Source organism: Salvelinus alpinus, chromosome 5 (genome assembly GCF_045679555.1).
Source record: "Salvelinus alpinus chromosome 5, SLU_Salpinus.1, whole genome shotgun sequence".
Lineage (NCBI taxonomy): Eukaryota > Metazoa > Chordata > Actinopteri > Salmoniformes > Salmonidae > Salvelinus > Salvelinus alpinus.
In genome coordinates this window covers 55,831,992-55,852,842 of record NC_092090.1, presented here as the reverse complement: position 1 = coordinate 55,852,842, position 20,851 = coordinate 55,831,992, and positions in this window count along the sequence as shown.

The following is a 20,851-nucleotide window of genomic DNA, read 5'->3' as shown; positions in this document are numbered from 1 at the left end:
TAACATGTTCGAAAAGGCATTTCTGCCAAAACATCACATTTTGATAACAACGTTTTTTTTACGGTCAAACGGCTCTCCTGTGAAGTCGTGACTTGCGACATACGCCTAGTTCACTGAATCGGGTCATATATATTTCACAGTTGAATGACTAAATAGTTTCATTGTTTCTACCACCATATCTCCTATTAGTCCTGTATTAGTTTTTGCTTGCTAATTGCATAAAACATGATTTTAGAAACTCTTTAGAACATATGTCACCGTACTAACTCACAAATAGTGTCTCCCATCCATCCAATTCTATACCAGTTGCAATGTGGAAATTGCCTAAAAAAATGATTTTTAAACCATGATAATGGAAAGTTGTTAGTGAAGGTGTACCACAGTTGAAAGATAAAAATCCAGTCTCCTAACATCTGTCCTTCCTGTCTTGTACTACTTTGAATTGTGGAAATATGCTAAAGCATGAGTTTAGCCCAAGTTTATGGAAAACAGTTAGAAAAGAGGTCACCTTTGTAACTCACAAAGTGTCTCCCATCTGTCCAATTATGTACGAGTTGAAGTGAGGAAATTGCCTAAAACATGATTTTTAGACCATGATAATGAACTGACTTTCCAGCAGACGGACAGGCGATTCCACCAGAGAAGATAACAATGGCATACCGGTATAAATATATACATTGCAATTATTCTCAAATGAGCGGCCGTTCATGTGCAAAAGATTATAATTTCAATTAATATAATTATCCACTGTGTGTAATGAATCCATTTTGTCTATCCTGCTCTTTTTCAGTCCCCACCCCTTTCCTTTGTCTACCAAGCCATCATATCGGCTTCGTCCGCTAGGGACTTTTTCTTTGTATCATGTAATAACCCAAATATCTACTGTTTGTTTGTTATGTAATCCTGTGTGATTATGTAGTTAGTTAGTAAATAAACAATTAAGCCAATTTGTATATCGCTGATTCATGATTTAGGCTAACCAAGAATTTTACGACGTTTGGAATGAGACTAACGAAGGTAAGAATTAATAATCATTAATGAAATTGATAAGATATTAAAATATCTGAAGTTATATTCGGGAAATTATAACTGTAACTCTAAACATTTTCCCGTGGTGCCCCAACATCCTAGTTAATTAATGTTTACATGATTAGTTTAATCATGTAATAATTAAACCTAGTTCAAAACCTATCTAGAACCTCAGCTATCATAGTTGTTGCATCGACTTCAAGTCTGAATGGCATTAATGAAGCCTATGGATTGACTAGAATATAATAACTTTATTCTGCCTAGGATGTAAGTTCTATATACATATATTGTAGTTATTACCACGCATGCGATCCCCAAATTGTAGCCTGTACATTGAATATATTCACTGATCATGTACTCTTCCTTGGCAAATAAAGGTGCGGTTCAGGTATGAATCTCTGTGAGACATTCTTTTTCTGTCATATCCAATACCAGGTGTATCAAACTCCATTATTTAAATGATGCTGTGTCTGCATGTATATATTACAATTATACAATTCAACAGTGTTTACCACTCCTGCTCCTGGGCCATCAATGATTACACATTGTAACTATGCAATAGACTAGAAACATGATTTAAATAAAGGTTTGTTTGTAATTCATATCTCCAGAAAAAAATCAGGACACTACACCTATGCATATCTAACTTTCTTCGTCTGCATTAATCTAGGCAAATTAATGGGACCTGACTGCCCTTAACCAACACAAAAACATCCTATGGCGTTCTGCATTAGCATCGAACAGCCCCCGTGCTATGCAACTTTTCAGGGAAGCTAGAAACCAATATACACAGGCAGTTAGAAAAGCCAAGGCTAGCTTTTTCAAGCAGAAATGTGCTTCCTGCAACACAAATTCAAAAAAGTTCTGGGACACTGTAAAGTTCATGGAGAATAAGAACACCTCCTCCCAGCTGCCCACTGCACTGAAGATAGGAAACACTGTCACCACCGATAAATCCACAATAATTGAGAATATCAATAAGCATTTTTCTACGGCTGGCCATGCTTTCCACCTGGCTACCCCTACCCCGGTCAACAGCACTGCACCACCCACACAGGATAGGTGAAGTATTCCAATGAGATACTTAATTTCAACCAGTGGAGAATGTGAAATGCTTGATTGAAAGTTCATTATCCGGGTGTTATAAATACATAATACATGCATTATAAATATTAGTTGTAATATTATATTATAAAACAAGTTCAATCTGTACTTCAATGCACAATGGTGTGCATTATAAAAGAAGAGGAAGAAAGAGGAGGTGGGGAGAGAGATGTAGAAGACAGAAAAGGAAAGAGATAAAACAGAAGCAGGGAAGACAGCATATGGTTCATGAATTACAGTGCTACCCTAATATTCTCTCAGTTCATCACAATTACATAGTGTCTCTAGTGGTGTCTCCTAACCAGCCTTGGGCTCCCAGTCGGCCTTGAAGGTTATCTTAAGAGCGGGTGATGTGGCGATGACGGGACTGGCTTCTCACATCAAAACATACCTGCAGATGAGAGACAGAAGGATAGGAAGAGAGCATGATTAAGCTTTGATTTTTTATTCTAACATGTTCAGTCATCATAATCAAGAGGTGAAATGCAAAACTGACCTTGGATCATTAACTCTGGGACTAGTACATCTCTATCTGTATTTCAATGTAAAGTATCTCTTTAATAATTCTTCCTGTATAATATAAGTATAATATCCCTTATAACAAATCATGATAACATTTAATAGATAGATACATGTGCATGTGTAGCATGTGACAATAGCAGGATCATATCAAGGATAGCGTCACAAATGAATACATAAATACCACTTGAAGCTTGATGATGACTTTTGAATCAGCTGTGTAGTGCTAAGGCAAAAACAAAAATGTGCACCCCTTTGAGTCCCCAGGACCAGGACTGAGAACCGCTGCTCTTAATTGGGACCTCTTAATCTGCAGACAGGCTCTCTGTATCTGAGGACAGAAAACCTCACAAGAAATAGACTACACAAAAGTACCTGCTCTATCCAGAATAGCCTACTCTCTCACTTTGACAGCTCGGCCTGCTATCCTTTCACCCTCCTCCAAAAAATACAAATGTTTGCCATTATCAAGAGTGGCACTGGGGTTAAAACAATATCCTACATAGTGTGGGAGGACTGCACCTGAAAAGGATGGAGACTCATAACTAATTGAAGAGCATGCATGTATACGTCCTGACCAAAAGATGAGGAGTCAGTGGTAGGGTTCACTTGACGTTGCAGCACAGCAAGATTCTCAGTAGACAGGGGATGTCAGGAAAAATGACCCCATTGTCAGTGTTTCCAGATTATCCTCCTGATAAAGCAGGTCCTCCACCTGCTGAATCTGGAATTCTCAAAAGAAACAAATCTGTATTAGTGAAGATAAATTTGTCAGCAAAAGGTGCTTGATAGTCCAGTGAAAATGGCTGTGTTTATGTGGTGTAAATCTTAAAATTAGCAGCAGACATCTGAAGGGTTTTTTAATTAATGCATGGGAGACAGGTTCCATATACAACAAGACATGTAGAGATGGAGAAAAAGAACACAGAACAGTTTAATTACCTCTGGTTATGGACACTTTTGCCAGCTATAAAGCTACCACGGCCTGTTCCTCGGACAGTGAACATCTGGCAATATCTACATTTTTGAACCCTTGATCAGCTCGCACTCTGAAAGTACAGAAAATAGCTTATTTTTTGTAGATATGAAAACATTACTTGAGATATGACCGTTCAATCTAAAGCAGCAGATGTCATTTTCAGGATACGTCAATACAGCACAGAAAGCTTTACACCAGACTGGTATTGTGGTTGTTCATTAGGTGATGGGAAATATGCAATATGCATACAAAATACTATACTTACCTTCCTTGAAAATCCATCTATACCAAAATTGACAATGCTGTATCTTGAAAAAAAAGCATTGGAATTAAAATGTAGTTATTTAACCTATTAACCTGCTTCATTATTTATGTATTACCAGTTGATGAAGAACAGCTCCAATTTCATACATCATTGAAAATTTGTCTACGAATAAGTAAGAATAAAAAAGTTCAAATAACTTCTTAGATTTGATGGAAACATTATACATCTTATCACCTTATCACCTCAGATTTGTATCAATGTGGACGAGAGACGGGAGCAGGTACAGAGTATTTTTGTCGAGCAATGTGACGAAGCTGGATCATTCTGGCAATGATACCTGCACCATCTACACAAAGACTCCCTAACTCTTCGACATTGTACACAATGGCCCATTGCTTGGAGACTTCCTTTGACCATTCTAAAGCCCACATGGGGCATCCTTGCCTTAATGGCCCTGACTTTCTGGTCAAACTCTTCATCTGACATATCAGAATAGCATTCCCTGACAGACATATTGTGTTCTTTCATCCTTCTGTAAACAACGCTAACTGTTACACTGTCATGAAACATGATTATATATCAACTATAAAACAAATAGGACATGGCCTGCTTATGAGTTGCATTTACATTACATTTACATTTAAGTCATTTAGCAGACGCTCTTATCCAGAGCGACTTACAAATTGGTGCATTCACCTTATGATATCCAGTGGAACAACCACTTTACAATAGTGCATCTAACTCTTTTAAGGGGGGGGGGGGTTAGAAGGATTACTTTATCCTATCCTAGGTATTCCTTAAAGAGGTGAGGTTTCAGGTGTCTCCGGAAGGTGGTGATTGACTCCGCTGACCTGGCGTCGTGAGGGAGTTTGTTCCACCATTGGGGTGCCAGAGCAGCGAACAGTTTTGACTGGGCTGAGCGGGAACTGTACTTCCTCAGAGGTAGGGAGGCGAGCAGGCCAGAGGTGGATGAACGCAGTGCCCTTGTTTGGGTGTAGGGCCTGATCAGAGCCTGAAGGTACGGAGGTGCCGTTCCCCTCACAGCTCCGTAGGCAAGCACCATGGTCTTGTAACGGATGCGAGCTTCAACTGGAAGCCAGTGGAGAGAGCGGAGGAGCGGGGTGACGTGAGAGAACTTTGGAAAGTTGAACACCAGACGGGCTGCGGCGTTCTGGATGAGTTGTAGGGGTTTAATGGCACAGGCAGGGAGCCCAGCCAACAGCGAGTTGCAGTAATCCAGACGGGAGATGACAAGTGCCTGGATTAGGACCTGCGCCGCTTCCTGCGTGAGGCAGGGTCGTACTCTGCGAATGTTGTAGAGCATGAACCTACAGGAACGGGTCACCGCCTTGATGTTAGTTGAGAACGACAGGGTGTTGTCCAGGATCACGCCAAGGTTCTTAGCACTCTGGGAGGAGGACACAATGGAGTTGTCAACCGTGATGGCGAGATCATGGAAGTTGCCATGAAAGAAAGTTTGATGAATTCAACTGAAAATGGCGAGAACAGGCGTTCATAGCTAAATGTTTTTGGTTAGCTTGAGAATAATAATTGCATGATTTATCATTCTGTGCTACCAAACTTTGATTAACGACGTCATCAGAGCGTGCAACAGAACAGTGTACTGCCTTCACTCGGTTTGTTGTTTTATGAAATCATTTTCATTAAATAGGTTATTGGTTTAATTGTATAGTAAGATGGAGGATTCCTTGCGCTATCAACGCTGCAGGAGTTGTATATACTTCACCTTGTTCCGGGATGAAGTCGAACACCCTGACTTTCAATGCGACAATTGCCTACTCACGGAGGGCTACAGAGAAGAAGTCGCTAAGTTGGGAATACAAAAGTAGCTGATTTGCACAAGCTGGTTGAAAATGGCTCCCGGCTGATGTCATCAAACATTGGAAAGGTTGTTGGTCAACTAAATTGATATGAGGACAATATTAGCATTACATGTAAGTAAGTTTTTACCCTCTCCTCTTTGGTCACTTGAGAGTTCCACATGTTGTATCTGAAAGTGGTGACATGCCTAATGGTGCTAACCAGAGAAATGTCAGTGCTATTCCTACTTTGTTTCTTTTCCTAATAGGTATAATCCAATCTTTGAGCATCATGTTGTTCTGAAATCTCTAAGTATTGAAACTGATTTTAAATGCAGGAAAGGTTTGACATTTTTACATCTTAATATTTGTAGTTTATTACCTAAAATTGATAATGTCAAGATCTGGGCCTCTCAGGCAGACCCTGATATTTTTTATTGTATCTGAGACCTGGCTAACTGATAAAACCCTGAACTCTGATGTTGCCATGGATGGTTACAATGTGTTTAGGGCTGATAGGAAAGGCAAAGGTGGTAGTGTTGCTATTTACACAAATAATGTTCTTTCTGTGTCTCTGTTAACTTCTCTACGGTAGGGGGCAGCATTCGGAATTTTGGATGAAAAGCATGCCCAAATTAAACCCAAATTAGACATATCGTCCAAGATGGCATAGCAGTCAGACGTCTTTTTGTCCTCGTCTTGTTGTGTCCCGTATATATATATATATATTTACACCTTTCTTCGCATATCTTTTATATATTTTATTTTCCAAAAACTCAACTTCAAAACACTTTCCTGCAACCCGCCTCACCAATAAAAAATTAAAAAAAGTATTATTTACCTCAAATCTGAAATCCACAATAGAAGCTAGCCAGAAGCTAATCAGAAGCTAACCAGAAGCTATCCAGAAGCTAAACAGAAGCTAACCAGAAGCTAAACAGAAGCTAGCCAGGAGCTAACCAGAAGCCAGCCAGAAGCTACCCAGAAGCTAGCCAGAAGCTACCCAGAAGCTAGCCAGTTTACTGGCTAATGTTAGTATTTCAGCTAACCACGGTTTGTGGTCATCAGCTATTCCTTTAGCTCGAAAATCTATCGCCACTTTTGTACAACGCGACTCAGACCAGAACATACCGGACCTATTTTTCTCCATATCCCCGGATTTCAACCGCAAGCTCTGGACATTTACATCTGTATTTCGCAGTTAGCTAGCTGCTACCCGTGTGTCTATTGGCTTACGTCGATCAATACCTAGGTTTACCTCCACTGTATTCACATCCTACCATACCTTTGTCTATACATTATACCTTGAAACTATTTTATCGCCCCCAGAAACGTCCTTTTACTCTCTGTTCTAGACGTTCTAGACCAATTCTCATAGCTTTTAGCCGTACCCTTATCCTACTCCTCCTCTGTTCCTCTGGTGATGTAGAGGTGAATCCAGGCCCTGCAGTGCCTAGCTCCACTCCTATTCCCCAGGCGCTCTCTTTTGATGACTTCTGTAACCGTAATAGCCTTGGTTTCATGCATGTTAACATTAGAAGCCTCCTCCCTAAGTTTGTTTAGCACGCTTTAGCACACTCCGCCCACCCGGATGTTCTAGCCGTGTCTGAATCCTGGCTTAGGAAAACCACCAAAAATTCCCTAACTACAACATTTTCAGACAAGATAGAACGGCCAAAGGGGGCGGTGTTGCAATCTACTGCAAAGATAGCCTGCAGAGTTCTGTCCTACTATCCAGGTCTGTACCCAAACAATTTGAACTTCTACTTTTAAAAATCCACCTCTCTAAAAACAAGTCTCTCACTGTTGCCGCCTGCTATAGACCACCCTCTGCCCCCAGCTGTGCTCTGGACACCATATGTGAACTGATTGCCCCCCATCTATCTTCAGAGCTCGTGCTGCTAGGCGACCTAAACTGGAACATGCTTAACACCCCAGCCACCCTACAATCTAAGCTTGATGCCCTCAATCTCACACAAATTATCAATGAACCTACCAGGTACCACCCCAAAGCCGTAAACACGGGCACCCTCATAAATATCATCCTAACCAACTTGCCCTCTAAATACACCTCTGCTGTTTTCAACCAAGATCTCAGCGATCACTGCCTCATTGCCTGCATCCGTAATGGGTCAGCGGTCAAACGACCTCCACTCATCACTGTCAAATGCTCCCTGAAACACTTCAGCGAGCAGGCCTTTCTAATCGACCTGGCCGGGGTATCCTGGAAGGATATTGATCTCATCCCGTCAGTAGAGGATGCCTGGTTATTTTTTAAGAATGCCTTCCTCACCATCTTAAATAAGCATGCCCCATTCAAGAAATTTAGAACCAGGAACAGATATAGCCCTTGGTTCTCTCCAGACCTGACTGCCCTTAACCAACACAAAAACATCCTATGGTGTTCTGCATTAGCATCGAACAGCCCCCGTGCTATGCAACTTTTCAGGGAAGCTAGAAACCAATATACACAGGCAGTTAGAAAAGCCAAGGCTAGCTTTTTCAAATCCACAATAATTGAAAATATCAATTAGCATTTTTCTACGGCTGACCATGCTTTCCACCTGGCTACCCCTACCCCGGTCAACAGCACTGCACCCCCCACAGCTACTCGCCCAAGCCTTCCCCATTTCTCCTTCTCCCAAATCCAGTCAGCTGATGTTCTGAAAGAGCTGCAAAATCTGGACCCCTACAAATCAGACGGGCTAGATAATCTGAACCCTTTCTTTCTAAAATGATCTGCTGAAATTGTTGCCACCCCTATTACTAGCCTGGTCAACCTCTCTTTCGTGTCGTCTGAGATTCCCAAAGATTGGAAAGCAGCTGCGGTCATTCCCCTCTTCAAAGGGGGGGACACTCTTGACCCAAACTGCTACAGACCTATATCTATCCTATCCTACCCTGCCTTTCTAAGGTCTTTGAAAGCCAAGTCAACACACAGATTACCGACCATTTCGAATCCCACCGTACCTTCTCCGCTATGCAATCTGGTTTCAGAGCTGGTCATGGGTGCACCTCAGCCACGCTCAAGGTCCTAAACGATATCTTAACTGCCATCGATAAGAAACAATACTGTGCAGCCGTATTCATTGACCTGGCCAAGGCTTTCGACTCTGTCAATCACCACATCCTCATCGGCAGACTCGACAGCCTTGGTTTCTCAAATGATTGCCTTGCCTAGTTCACCAACTACTTCTCTGATAGAGTTCAGTGTGTCAAATCGGAGGGTCTGTGTCCGGGCCTCTGGCAGTCTCTATGGGGGTGCCACAGGGTTAAATTTTTGGACGGACTCTCTTCTAAGGAATACATCAATGATGTCGCTCTTGCTGCTGGTGAGTCTCTGATCCACCTATACGCAGACGACACCATTCTGTATACTTCTGGCCCTTCTTTGGACACTGTGTTAACAACCCTCCAGGTGAGCTTCAATGCCATACAACTCTCCTTCCGTGGCCTCCAAATGCTCTTAAATACAAGTCAAACTAAATGCATGCTCTTCAACCGATCGCTGCCTGCACCTGCCCGCCTGTCCAACATCACTACTCTGGACGGCTCTGACTTAGAATATGTGGACAACTACAAATACCTAGGTGTCTGGTTAGACTGTAAACTCTCCTTCCAGACTCACATCAAACATCTCCAATCCAAAGTTACATCTAGAATTGGCTTCCTATTCCGCAACAAAGCATCCTTCACCCATGCTGCCAAACATACCCTTGTAAAACTGACCATCCTACCAATCCTCGACTTCGGTGATGTCATTTACAAAATAGCCTCCAATACCCTACTCAATAAGTTGGATGCAGTCTATCACAGTGCCATCCGTTTTGTCACTAAAGCCCCATATACTACCCACCACTGCGACCTGTACGCTCTCGTTCGCTGGCCCTCGCTTCATACTCGTCGCCAAACCCACTGGCTCCAGGTCATCTACAAGACCTTGCTAGGTAAAGTCCCCCCTTATCTCAGCTCGCTGGTGACCATAGCAGCACCCACCTGTAGCACGCGCTCCAGCAGGTATATCTCTCTGGTCACCCCCAAAACCAATTCTTCCTTTGACCGCCTCTCCTTACAGTTCTCTGCTGCCAATGACTGGAACGAACTACAAAAATCTCTGAAAATGGAAACACTTATCTCCCTCACTAGCTTTAAGCACCAGCTGTCAGAGCAGCTCACAGATTACTGCACCTGTACATAGCCCATCTATAATTTAGCCCAAACAACTACCTCTTTCCCTACTGTTATTTATTTATTTATTTTGCTCCTTTGCACCCCATTATTTCTATCTCAACTATGCACATTCTTCCACTGCAAATCTACCATTCAAGTGTTTTACTTGCTTTTCTGTACTTACTTCGCCACCATGGCCTTTTTTTTTGCCTTCACCTCCCTTATCTCACCTCACTTGCTCACATTGTATATAGACTTATTTTTCTACTGTATTATTGACTGCATGTTTGTTTTACTCCATGTGTAACTCTGTGTTGTTGTATGTGTCGAACTGCTTTGCTTTATCTTGGCCAGGTCGCAATTGTAAATGAGAACTTGTTCTCAACTTGCCTACCTGGTCAAATAAAGGTGAAATAAAAAAAATGAAAAAAAGAAAAAAACTGCCTGCTTCTCGGGCCCAGAAGATATGATATGCATATAACTGATATATTTGGATAGAAAACACTCTAAAGTTTCCAAAACTGTTAAAATAGTGTCTGTGAGTATAACAGAACTGATTTGTCAGGAGAAAACCTGGGAAAATCCTTTCAGGAAGTAGGATTTTTTCTGGTTTTGTAGTTTCTATTCAATGCCATTACAGTATCCATTGACTTAGGACTCAAATTGCAGTTCATATGCCTTCCACTAGATGTCAACAGTCTTTGGAAATTGTTTCAGGCTTGTATTCTGAAAAATGAGGGAGTAAGAGCAGTCTGAATGAGTGGACCCTGCAGTGTCACAGAGCTTTTTCATGCGCGCGACCGAGAGAGTGCCTTTCTTGTTTACCTTTTATATTGACAATGTTATTGTCCGGTTGAAATATTATCGATTATTTAGGCTAAAAACAACCTGGGGATTGAATATAAACATCGTTTGACATGTTTCTATGAACTTTACGGATACAATTTGGAATTTTTTGTCTGCCTGTTGTGACTGCGTTTGAGCCTGTGGATTACTGAAGAAAACACAAACAAAACGGAGGTTTTTGGTTATAAAGAGACTTTATCGAACAAAAGGAACATTTATTGAGTAAATGAATGTCTGCTGAGTGCAACCATATGAAGATCATCAAAGGTAAGGGATTCATTTTATCTCTATTTCTGACTTGTGTAACTCTTCTACTTGGCTGGTTACTGTTTGTAATGATTTGTCTGCTGGGCTATGTTCTCAAATAATCGTACGGTATGCTTTCGCCGTAAAGCATTTTTTAAATCTGACACCGTGGTTTGATTCACAAGAAATTAGGTTTAAAGATTATGTAAAATATGTTTTGTTTTCTGAATTTTTATAATGAGTATTTCTGTATTTGAATTTGGCGCCCTGCAGTTTCACTGGCGGTTGAAGAGGTGGGACGCTAACGTCTCACGTACCCTAGAGAGGTTAAAGGACCCTTCGAAATCGACTTTGATTGACCTCATATTTACAAATACTCCAGAGAAATATGCTGGGAGTGGGGTATTTGCTTTGGATATTAGTGACCACTGTCCCATTGCATGTGTCAGGGATATACAGATACCTTGATCCAAACCTCATTTTATCACCAAGAGACATTTTTTACATTTTGATGAACAGGTCTATTTTGTGACCTTTATTTTGGGGACTTTGATTGTATTTCATCTATACCTGACCCAGAGTTGGCTCTGAACCACTTCTCAAATGTTATGAATTCTATTCTAGATAAACATGCACCCTTTAAATCGGACTTGCCCTTCGTTCAGTCCAGATCTATCTGAAGTCATACACAACAGAGATGCTGCCTGGGCCAAAGCTAGATTCACAGACTCGGGCACAGACTGGCAGTATTTTAGGCGGTTGAGAAATCTGTGTGTAAAACTAGTTAAAAAAGCTAAATCTGATTATTTTTTTAATACACTATCTGAATGTACAGGGAACCCAGATACATTTTGGAAAGCTGTTAATCACCGAATTGATATCATTAATGCATTTAATCACCATTTTATCTCTGCAGGCTTTATATTTGAATGTATTTCAAAGCCAGCTCTTGAAAAGAGTAGTTTGGATGTAGATGGTGAAAATCTATTGAAAGATACTGAAAATGCTAATCAGGAGTTTTCTTTTCGGAAAAAAAGTCGGATAAAAAAGTCTAAGCAGTTTAGTCACCTCAACGTGCTCAATTTTCACATTATTCATTACGAGATGTAGTTGAGGTTTAGTGAATGATTTGTCCCAAATACAATGCTTTTAGTTTTGGAAATATTTATGACGAACTTATTCCTAGCTACCCATTTCGAAACTAACTTCAGCTCTTTGTTAAGTGTTACAGTCATTTCAGTCGCTGTAGTAGCTGACGTGTATAGTGTTGAGTCATCCGCATACACAGACACACTGGCTTTACTCAAGGCCAGTGGCGTGTCGTTAGTAAAGATTGAAAAAAGCAAGGGTCCTAAACAGCTACTCTGGGGAATTCCTGATTATACCATAACACATACGTTTTTCCAGCAGCAGACTATGATCGTTAATCTCAAAAGCTGCACTGAAGTCTGACAAGACAGCCCACACAATCATTTTATCATTAATTTCTCTGAGCCAATCATCACTCATTTGTGCAAGTGCTGTACTTGTTGTGTGTCCTTGCCTATAAGTGTTCTGAAAGCCTGTTGTCAATTTGCTTAACGTGAAATAGCATTGTAGGAGTGGCAATATCAGCCTCAGTAATTTTCCATCGAGATTGTCAGACCCCGGTGGCTTGTCATTGTTGATACACAACAATCATTTTTTCACCTCTTCCACGCTCACTTTACGGAATTCAAAAGAACAATTCTTGTCTTTCATAATTTGGTCAGATATACTGTGATGTGTAGCATCAGCATATGTTGCTGGCATGTCATGCATAAGTTTGCAAATCTTGCCAGTGAAAAAAATCTTTAAAGTAGTTGCCAATATCAGTGGGTTTCGTTATGAATGAGCCATCTGATACAATGAATGATGGAGCAAAGTTCACCTTTTTGCCCAAAATTTCATTTAAGGTGCTGTCACGTTCCTGACCTGTTTTCTGTTAGTTTTGTATGTGTTAGTTGGTCAGGACGTGAGTTTGGGTGGGCAGTCTATGTTTTCTGTTTCTATGTTGGTGAATGGGTACCTAATATGGTTCTCAATTAGAGGCAGGTGGTTTTCATCTCCTCTGATTGAGAATCATATTAAGGTAGGTAGTTTCACAGTGTTTGTTTGTGGGTGGTTGTCTCCTGTGTCTGTGTCTATGTTTGCACCATACGGGACTGTTTCGTTCGTTCGTCGTTTTGTTTGTAGTAAGTACTTGTTCGTTCGTTCTTCGTGTTTCATGTAAGTTCGTGGTCCAAGTCTGTCTACATTCGGTTTGTTATTTTGTTTAGTTGTCAAGTATAGTTCGTTTTGTCTTGTTCAATAAATTCATTGTCTTATTCCAACGCTGCATTTTGGTTCAATCCCTGCTCCTCCTCTTCGGATGAAGAGGAGGAGGAAAGCCATTACAGAACCACCCACCAATCCAGAACCAAGCAGCGGAAATTCGAGCAGCGGCCAAGAGATCAGGACTCATGGACTTGGGAGGAAGTATTAGAGGGAAAAGGACACTGGGCGCACATTGGGGAATATCGCCGCGCTCGTGAGGAGATGGAGGCAGCGAGAGCCCAACAGCGGTGGTATGAGGAGGCAGCAAGGAGACGTGGCTGGAAGCCCGAGAAGAAACCCCAAAAATTTCTTGGGGGGGGGGGCTAAGAGGTAGTGGGCCAAGGGCAGGTAGGAGACCTGCGCCCACTTCCCAGGCTTACCGTGGAGAGCGGGAGTACGGGCAGACACCGTGTTACGCAGTAGAGCGCACGGTGTCTCCTGTACGTGTGCATTGCCCGGTGCGGGTTATTCCACCTCCCCGCACTGGTAGGGCTAGATTGGGCATTGAGCCAGGTGTCATGAGGCCGGCTCAACGCGTCTGGTCTCCAGTGCGTCTCCTCGGGCCGGCTTACATGGCACCAGCCTTACGCATGGTGTCCCCGGTTCGCCTACATAGCCCGGTGCGGGTTATTCCACCTCCCCGCACTGGTCGGGCGACGGGGAGTATTCAACCAGGTAAGGTTGGGCAGGCTCGGTGCTCAAGGGAGCCAGTACGCCTGCACGGTCCGGTATTTCCGGCGCTACCTCCCCGCCCCAGCCCAGTACCACCAGTGCCTACACCACGCACCAGGCTTCCAGTGCGTCTTCAGAGCCCTGTTCCTCCTCCACGCACTCTCCCTATGGTGCGTGTCTCCAGCCCAGTGCCTCCAGTTCCGGCACCACGCACTAAGCCTCCTGTGCGTCTCCAGAGCCCTGTACGCACTGTTCCTTCTCCCCGTACTCGTCCTGAGGTGCGTGCACTCAGCCCGGTGCCACCAGTGCCGGTACCACGCACCAGGCCTATAGTGCGCTTCGAGAGGTCAGTGTGCCCTGTCCCTGCTCCCCGCACTAGGCTTGAAGTGCGTGTCTCCAGTCCGGTGCCTCCAGTTCCGGCACCACGCACCAGGCCTACAGTGCGTCTCAGCCGGCCAGAGTCTGCCCAACGGCCCCTGAACTGTCCGTCTGCCAAGCGCCGCATGAACTGCCCGTCTGTATTGAGCCTTCAAAGCCGCCCGTCTGCCATGAGCCTGCAAAGCCGCCCGTCTGCCATGAGCCTACAGAGCCTTCCGCCAGACAGGAGCCGCTAGAGCCTTCCGCCAGACAGGAGCCGCTAGAGCCTTCCGCCAGACAGGAGCAACCAAAGCCTTCCGCCAGACAGGATCAGCCAGAGCCATCCGTCTCCGCAGCGCCATCTGAGCCATCCGTCTCCTCAGCGCCGTCTGAGCCATCCGTCTCCCCAGCGCCGTCTGAGCCATCCGTCTGTCCCGAGCCATTAGAGCCGCCCGTCTGTCCCGAGCCGTCAGAGCCGTTAGTCAGTCAGGAGCCGCTAGAGCCGTTCGTCAGTCAGGATCTGCCAGAGCCGCCAACCAGACAGGATCTGCCAGAGCCGCCAACCAGACAGGATCTGCCAGAGCCGCCAACCAGACAGGATCTGCCAGAGCCGCCAACCAGACAGGATCTGCCAGAGCCGCCAATCAGACAGGATCTGCCAGAGCCGCCAACCAGACAGGATCTGCCAGAGCCGCCAGCCAGACAGGATCTGCCAGAGCCGCCAGTGAGCCATGAGCGTCCAGAGCCGCCAGTGAGCCATGAGCAGCCAGAGCCGTCAGCCTGCCATGAGCGTCCAGAGCCGTCAGCCTGCCATGAGCGTCCAGAGCCGTCAGCCTGCCATGAGCGTCCAGAGCCGTCAGCCTGCCATGAGCGTCCAGAGCCGTCAGCCTGCCATGAGCGTCCAGAGCCGTCAGCCTGCCATGAGCGTCCAGAGCCGTCCGCCAGTCATGAGCGTCCGGAGTTGCCAGTAATCCGGAACTGCCCCTCAGTCCAGAGCTGTCTCTCTGTCCGGAGCTGCCCTTCAGTCCGGAGTTGCCCCTCTATCCTGAGCTACCTCTCTATCCTGAGCTACCTCTCTGTCCTGAGCTATCCCTCTGTCCTGAGCTACCTCTCTGTCCTGAGCTACCTTGTCCCGGAGCTGTCCTTTATCTTGGTGTTGCCCCTTAAAATCGGTGGGGGAAATAAGAGGGTGGTCATTCTAAGGGGGAGACGTAAGCTGGGATTGACTATGGTGGGGGGTGGACCTCGCCCAGAGCCTGAGCCACCACCGTAGTCAGATGCCCACCCAGACCCTCCCCTAGACTTTTGGTGGTGCGTTCGGAGTACGCACCTTGAGGGGGGGGGGGTTATGTCACGTTCCTGACCTGTTTTCTGTTAGTTTTGTATGTGTTAGTTGGTCAGGACGTGAGTTTGGGTGGGCAGTCTATGTTTTCTGTTTCTATGTTGGTGAATGGGTACCTAATATGGTTCTCAATTAGAGGCAGGTGGTTTTCATCTCCTCTGATTGAGAATCATATTAAGGTAGGTAGTTTCACAGTGTTTGTTTGTGGGTGGTTGTCTCCTGTGTCTGTGTCTATGTTTGCACCATACGGGACTGTTTCGTTCGTTCGTCGTTTTGTTTGTAGTAAGTACTTGTTCGTTCGTTCTTCGTGTTTCATGTAAGTTCGTGGTCCAAGTCTGTCTACATTCGGTTTGTTATTTTGTTTAGTTGTCAAGTATAGTTCGTTTTGTCTTGTTCAATAAATTCATTATGTCTTATTCCAACGCTGCATTTTGGTTCAATCCCCACGCAGAACAATGGGCTGAGAATAAAATGTTCGGAAGTTGATTTGGTGCCACGGTGCTCAATATAACTAATAGTAGCTGGCAGGCCTGTTTTTTCACTATTACTTAAAACCTACAGCAAGCAGCTGGGACATACAGTTGAAGTCGGAAGTACACTTAGGTTGGAGTCATTAAAACCCATTTTTCAACCACTCCACAAATTTATTGTTAACTTCTTGCCGTAAACAACCGCTGAATCTCAGAGCGCCAAATTCAAAAAAAATACAAAAAAGATTTATAATCGTGAAATCACAAGTGAAGTATACCAAAACACAGCTTAGCTTGTTGTTAATCCACCTATCGTGTCAGATTTTGAAAATATGCTTTACAGCGAAAGCAATCCAAGCGTTAATGAGTTTATCAATAACTAGACAAAACAGTAAGAACAGCTAGCCTCAAATTAGCTTGGTCACGAAAGTCAGAAAAGCAATCAAATTAATCGCTTACCTTTGATAATCTTCGGATGTTTGCACTCACGAGACTCCCAGTTACACAAGAAATGTTATTTTTGTACGATAAAGATTTGTTTTATAAACAAAAACCGCCATTTGGTTTGCGCGTTATGTTCAGAAAACCACAGCCTCGTTCCGGTCCTGAAAGGCAGACGAAAATTCCAAAAAGTATCCGTAATGTTCGTAGAAACATGTCAAACGTTTTTTATAATCAATCCTCAGGTTGTTTTTAACATACATAATCGATAATATTTCAACCGGGCGGTAACCTATTCAATACAGCAGAGAAAGAAAATGTCGAGCTACATCTCTCGCGCGCAGGAACTAATCAAAGGACACCTGACGCGTTTTGAAAAATCTCGCTCAATAAAATCTTGAAACTATGTCTAAAGCCTGGTCACAGCCTGAGGAAGCAATTGGAAAGGGAATCTGGTTGATAACGGAACAGGGATTTTTCCAAATAAAAGTCACTTCCGGGTTGGATTTCCTCAGGTTTTTGCCTGCAAAATCAGTTCTGTTATACTCACAGACAATATTTTGACCGTTTTGGAAACTTTAGAGTGTTTTCTATCCTAATCTGTTAATTATATGCATATTGTAGCATCTGGACCTGAGAAATAGTCTGTTTACCTTGGGAACGTTATTTTTCCAAACATAAAAATTCTGCCCCCTAGCTGAAAGAAGTTAACAAACTATAGTTTTGGCAAGTCGGTTAGGACATCTACTTTGTGCATGACAAGTAATTTTTTCACCAATTGTTTCCAGACAGATTATTTCACGTATAATTCACTGTATCACAATTCTAGTGGGTCAGACGTTTAACATACACTAAGTTGACTGTGCCTTTAAACAACTTGGACAATTCCAGAAAATGATGTCATGGCTTTAGAAGCTTCTGATAGGCTAATTGACATAATTTGAGTCAATTGGAGGTGTACCTGTGAATGTATTTCAAGGCCTACCTTCAAACTCAGTGCCTCTTTGCTTGACATCATTGGAAAATCAAAAGAAATCAGCCAAGATCTCAGCAAAAAAATTGTAGACCTCCACAAGTCTGGTTCATCCTTGGGAGCAATTTCCAAACGCCTGACGGTACCACATTCATCTGTACAAACAATAGTGCGCAAGTATAAACACCATGGGACCATGCAGCCATCATACCACTCAGGAAGGAGACGTGTTCTGTCTCCTAGAGATGAACGTACTTTGGTGCGAAAAGTGCAAATCTATCCCAGAACAACAGCAAAGGACCTTGTGAAGATGCTGGAGGAAACAGGTACAAAAGTATCTATATCCACAGTAAAACGAGTTCTATATGGACATAACCTGAAAGGCCGCTCAGCAAGGAAGAAACCACTGCTCCAAAACCGCCATAAAAAAGCCAGACTACGGTTTGCAACTAACTGCACATGGGGAGAAAGATTGTACTTTTTGGAGAAATGTCCTCTGGTCTGATGAAACAAAAATAGAACTGTTTGGCCATAACGACCATCGTTATGTTTGGAGAAAAAAGGAGGAGGCTTGCAAGCCGAAAAACACAATCCCAAATGTGAAACATAGGGGTGGCAGCATCATGTTGTGGGGGTGCTTTGCTGCAGGAGGGACTGGTGCACTTCACAAAATAGATGGCATCATGAGGCTGGAAAATTATGTGGATATATTGAAGCAACATCTCAAGACATCAGTCAGGAAGTTAAAGCTTGGTCGCAAATGGGTCATGACCCCAAGCATACTTCCAAAGTTGTGGCAAAATGGCTTAAGAACAACAAAGTCAAGGTATTGGAATGGCCATTACAAAGCCCTGACCTCAATCCTATAGAAAATGTGTGGGCAAAATTGAAAAAACATGTGCGAGCAAGGAGGCCTACAAAACTGACTTGTGGGAAGCTTGTGGAAGGCTACCTGGAACGTTTGACCCAAGTTAATCTATTTAAAGGCAATGCTACCAAATACTAATTGAGTGTATGTAAACTTCTGACCCACTGGGAATGTGATGGAAGAAATAAAAGCTGAAATAAATCACTACTATTATGACATTTGACATTCTTAAAATAAAGTGGTGATCCTAACTGACCTAAAACAGGGAATTTTTACTAGGATTAAATATCAGGAATTGTAAAAAATAAAAATAAAAAAAATAACTGAGTTTAGATGTATTTGGTTAAGGTGTATGTAAACTTCAGACTTCAACTGTACCTTAGTTACATAAGTATTCAGACCCTTTGCTACAAGACTCGAAATTGAGCTCAGGTGTATCCTGTTTCGATTGATCATCCTTGAGATGTTTCTACAACTTGATTGGAGTCCACCTGTGGGAAATTAAATTGATTGGACATGATTTAGAAAGGCTCACAACTTTCTATATAAAGTCCCACAGTTGACAGTGCATGTCAGAGCAAAAACCAAGCCAGGAGGTCGAAGCAAGTGTTTGTACAGCACCGAGAGAGGATTATGTCGAGGAACAGATCTGGGGAAGGGTACCAAAACATTTCTGCAGCATTGAAGGTCCCCAAGAACACAGCGGCCTCCATCATTCTTCAATGGAAGAAGTTTGTAACCACCAAGACTCTTCCTAGCGCTGGCCACCCGGCCAAACTGAGCAATCGGGGGAGAAGGGCATTGGTCAGGGAGGTGAACCGGATGGGCACTCTGACAGAGCTCTAGAGTTCCTCTGTGGTGATTGGAGAACCTTCCGGAAGAACAACCTCGGCACCACACCACAAATTAGGCCTTTATGGGAGAGTGGCCAGACGAAAGCCAGTTCTCAGTAAAAGGCACATGACAGGAGTTTGCCAAAAGGCACTTAAAGAACTCTGACCATGAAAAACAAGAGATTCTCTGGTCTGATGAAATCAAGATTTAACTCTTTGGCCTGAATGCCAAGCGTCACATCTGGAGAAAACTTGGCACCATCCCTACGGTGAAGCATGGTGGTGGCAGCATCATGCTGTGGTGATGTTTATCAGCGGCAGGGACTGGGAGACTAGTCAGGATCGAGGCAAAGATGAGCAGAGCAAAGTACAGAGATCCTTGATGAAAACGTGCTCCAGAGCGCTCAGGATCTCAGACTGGGACAAAGGTTCACCTTCCAACAGGACAACAACCCTAAGCACACAGCCAAGACAACAAAGGAGTGGCTTCGGGACAAGTCTCTGAATGTCCTTGAGTGGCCCCGCCAGAGCCCAGACTTGAAACAGATCGAACATCTCTGGGAGAGACCTGAAAAGAGCTGTGAAGTAACGCTCCCCATCCAACCTGACATAGCTTGAGAGGATCTGCAGAGAAGAATGGGAGAAACTACCAAAATACAGGTGTGCCAAGCTTGTAGCGTCATACCCAAGAAGACTTGAGGCTGTAATCGCTGCCAAAGGTGCTTCAACAAAGTACTGAGTAAAGGGTCTGAATAGTTATGTAGATGTCAGTTTATATATATATATATATATATACAGTGGGGAGAACAAGTATTTGACACACTGCCGATTTTGCAGGTTTTCCTACTTACAAAGCATGTAGAGGTCTCTAATTTTTATCATAGGTACACTTCAACTGTGAGAGACGGAATCTAAAACAAAAATCCAGAAAATCACATTGTATGATTTTTAAGTAATTAATTTGCATTTGTTAGAACCATAGGATTGAAACCCAATGTGACGCGGAGGGGAGGGGCACTTTTTGGCAAGGGGAAACTATTTGGCATGACAGGCCGAGATTCACATAATTTTATCATCAGAGCGTGCCAGTGGACTACTGTTAACAGAAATGACTGAAACAAACATTGTAGATTAGGAATTACGGGTAAATGTACAACCGGTGACGTCTACATTGGCCATGCGACATTTACGGTGTACGGCCCCAGCATTCATACTTCTTGCGCTTCGCTGAGCAGTGCTGTTGTCAAGGAAGTTAGTTTGTTTATACAAGTTGTACCACCCCCACCTACCGTCAACCAATTATGTCAATGCGGAGAAGCTATACAGAGCCCTCAGCATTGGTACAAAATTTGGGATGCTAACTTGTTTTGGCATCTGCATGCCTCTGGAGGCTCTGCAATTGCGTTACACCTTCCATATGTGGGAACTTCTTCAAGACTGTTGGAAAAGCATTCCAGGTGACTACCTCATGGAAGCTGGTTGTGAAAATGCTAAGAGTGTGCAAAGCTGTCATCAAAGCAAAGGGTGGCTACTTTTAAGAATCTCAAATATGTGGATAAATATTTTGATTTGTTTAACACTTT